Source organism: Euprymna scolopes, chromosome 16, assembly GCF_053919585.1.
Source record: "Euprymna scolopes isolate OS-2025 chromosome 16, ASM5391958v1, whole genome shotgun sequence".
Taxonomy (NCBI): Eukaryota; Metazoa; Mollusca; class Cephalopoda; order Sepiida; family Sepiolidae; genus Euprymna; species Euprymna scolopes.
This window is the reverse complement of record NC_136497.1, coordinates 140,926,027-140,930,283: the sequence shown is the minus strand read 5'-3', so window position 1 is coordinate 140,930,283 and position 4,257 is coordinate 140,926,027.

Here is a 4,257-nt window from a genome sequence, read left to right as displayed (position 1 = left end):
TGGTTAACTATTTAACTATATTGGTTAACTATTTAACTACATTGGTTTACTATTTAACTACATTGGTTAACTATTTAACTACCTTGGTTTACTATTGAACTTCATTGGTTAACTATTTAACTCCATTGTTAACAATTTAACTTCATTGGTTAACTATTTAACTACATTGATTTACTATTTAACTTCATTGGTTAACAATTTAACTACATTGGTTAACTATTTAACTTCATTGGTTAACTATTTAACTATATTGGTTTACTATTTTACTACATTGGTTAACAATTTAACTACATTGGTTAACTATTTATCTTCATTGGTTAACTATTTAACTACATTGATTTACTATTTAACTTTATTGGTTAACAATTTAACTACATTGGTCAACTATTTAACTTCATTGGTTAACTATTTAACTACATTGGTTTACTATTTTACTACATTGGTTAACTATTTAATTACATTGGTTAACTATTTAACTACCTTGGTTTACTATTTAACTATCTTGGTTAACTATTTAACTACCTTGGTTAATTATTTAACTACATTGGTTAACTATTTAACTACATTTGTATACTATTTAACTACCTTGGTTAACTATTTAACTACATTGGTTTACTATTTAACTTCATTGGTTTACTATTTAACTACATTGGTTAACTATTAAATTTCATTAGTTAACTATATGTACGTGCAGACTTAGCCACTTCCAGAAAATGTTTTACTAACATAAGAACATAGAGTAACGAACGTTTCTGTATTGAAGATTTTCAAAGTTTGATTCTTCTGCGGAAAGCAATAATTTATTAAATGGCCTGAAGAGAACATCTGGTTTAAACCGACCATGTGTCCGAAACATTATCATGTCCAGTAAATGTAAATTTGTTTATATTAATGAATAACTAATAGTTATTTTAAATTTTTTATATTCATAAATAAATAAAAAATAAATCTAAATTGTTTCATATTAATAAATATGTTTATATTAATAAATTTGTTTATATTAAAGAAAATATTTATATTAATAAATTTATTTATATTAATGAAAATATTTATATCAATAAATTTTTTTATGCTAAGAAATTTGTTCATATTAATAAATATTTTTATATTAATAAATTTATTTATATTAAAGAAAATATTTATATTCATAAATTTATTTATATTAATGAAAATATTTATATTAATAAATTTGTTTAAATACATAATAAATAAATCTTATATATAAACGACTATATGTCTTTCTGTCTGTCTCAATATTTTCAAACTCTGTCTCATCTGAAACTAAAAATCGAAAAGCGACGCTATGGGCCTCAAATAATTGGATTCTTTACGGGCCGTTCTTTTTGGGTCGTTAGCATTTTAAAATTGTATTTAAAGGGACAAAAATGGGTTAAAACTGAAAAAAAAAAAATAGTTATATATTTTCTACATTCATCTTAGTTTATTTTTCATTTTTAATTAGTTCATATGCTTGACACGTTATTACAGTAGTAACGTTACCAGCTTTGAATGATAGAGTTTTGCTTTCGGTTTCGATTCTAGATGATGGCACTTCAATAATTTTTTTGTCACTTTTGAAATTACGGCTCTATAATAATATATACGAAATCTGGGCAAATTAAAATATCATATTTAAGCGTATTTTAAGACCGAGCAAAGCTTCCCCACTAGTAAATATACATAGGTGTTTGTGTGTATACGTATATATATATATATATATATATATATATATATATATATATATATATATATATGTGTGTGTGTGTGTGTGTGTGTGTGTGTGTGTGTGTGTGTGTAGGCGTGTGAGTTTGTGTGGTCGTCTGTGTGTGTTTGTGTGTTCACGAGCGTCGAAAGATCGATCTATAAAAAGAATGTACTTAAAGATTGGCTTTATTTTTTGGATTCGTCGTGTTTTTAATCTCTGATCGCTTTTGAACGGCACCGAATGTTATGTTCATTTGTTTTTCCCTGCAACAGATATCACCGTCTTTACTATTGCATCTTTCGTATTTGATGTTGTTGCGTCAACATATCAGCCGTTTTCATCTGGGATTTTCTTCACGGCTTTTGACAACTTGATGAATGGTTAGGTTAATGGAGTGACCTTCGGCTCGAGACAACTCGCTCCATCGAGTGGCCGAATAATAGACCGGCGAAAGGGAGAGAACTCGAGGGAGGGAGAGTTTGTGCTGATTGCAAGATGGAGTTACAGTAACCGAATGGAAGGAACGGAAACAACGATAACTTTTTTTTTTCTCGATGGGGACGGTGCACCTTTCCTGGTATAACAATTGGAGAACAGAATGTTAATTATTCATCTCATATCGACTTTCGTTGTCGACGCTAATAAAAAAAAAACAAAAAAAAAAACGTGCAAATGACACTGGAAATACGCGTTGGGAATACGCACCTTTTTTTGAATATCGAACATGATTATTTCATTGGTTGACAGAAGAAATTGACACCAGTGATATCGATATATACTGAAAATAAAGCCAGTTTTGTCGTTTGGTTTTGCCTTTCTTTTTTATAGTGGTATCCCGAGCCATGTCCATTGTCAAAAGAGAATCAGTATTTGTTAACGGGGTTTCTGTTCTTTTATGCTGTAAGAGACAATCCATTGGATAATTTTAGGGATAGATTGAAATTGTTCTTTATAGTCTGTATTACTATCAGTAATAGCAATATCTATACATCCGGAGAAAGGTTGCAAACAAAGTTTACAATATATTAAGCACAGTGCCAAGTTTAATAAGCAAAGATAAACCCAAAATAACACGCGATAACTTATAGCAATATTGTACACACACACATACACACATACATACATACATACATACATACATACATATGTATATGTATATGTAATTGCATATATATATATATCAAGAATACCCTTTTGTGTTGAGTACTCTCGCAAACGTATCTCACCCGCTGCTTATTTGACTATTAAGCGAGACTCGCTGTTTAATTGCTTGTTTGTGAACAAACTAGTTGAGCGAGCACTGTGTGAGCGATGAGCAAATGTTTATTTAATGGACATGAAAGGTTTACGAGTACCGATCCATGGTCCAATAGTTTAAACTGCCGACTATCAACGTGATGGTTGTAGGTTCAATCCACGGCTAGGGAAAGGTGCTAGTGTAGCCACACTGATGAGTTGTGATACAACGAAACAGTACTGTACATGGATGACTGTATATATATATATATATATATATATATATATATATATATATATATGCAAAAAAAACAGTTGTCTTAAAGTCATATTTTGTTGGAGAAATTCTCAATAAAATGCTTTACAATTCGCATAGATGATTATATTTATGTTGCTTTTTGCAAACTTTACTTAAGAGGCAAGGGACTATATAAACTCTCACTAAATAACTTTCCACAAAAGGAACTTTCAACTATTTGAGGAAGTTCATATTGCTTTACTTAAAAAAAAATGGAAAAGCACCTAATATGTGATAAACTGATTTTCCAGGATAATCGTTTTTTAGAAATAACACAAGAAATCGAGTAAGTATCACCTCGTTGTATTTTGAATTGTAGTATATATTTGATTGAATGCAATAATTACTTTTGTTTTTTTTCTCCACTACTGTTATCAAACGATACGATGTTTTTTCTCACATAAAATCACCTTCCAAAGAATTTGTAAGTGTTCCGGTCTTATTTTGGCTCATAAGTTGAACCTATTTGAAAATTTAAATAAGGAACCATCTAAACCCCACCGATAAACCTGCTTCTAATAGGTCATAATCATTCATGGCTCGTTTCTTGACTGTGGAAAGAATTATATAACCTCTAACACTCTGAAAATGTTAATATCAATTTATTCGCTAGGTTTTGAGATGGCATCATCTTAGCGGGTGTAGACATCCTATTTATGAAACATCGCTTTGGATTCTCATTGGTTGAATAAGTACAACGTTTTGTTTGAGAGGGAGTAGTACATTTCATCATCGGATTCGCCGCGGTTTGCTCTATCTGTGTTAGTTAATAGACTTTTTTGTTTGTGCCGCGGTTGCTCAAATGACACGAAACTTGGGTTTCTTAGACTGAGTTCTAATGTGTAAAACTGATAAACCCAAATGAGTGCGAAACTCGAGATTTGGACTTTCATTTTGTTGCCTCATTGCTTGACTGTAGAAATAATTATACATACATTTGTCTTGGTCAAACAAAATATTATTCTCTAACTATGACCTTTATTTTTAATGCTTTCAACTAAACATTTATTTTTACACA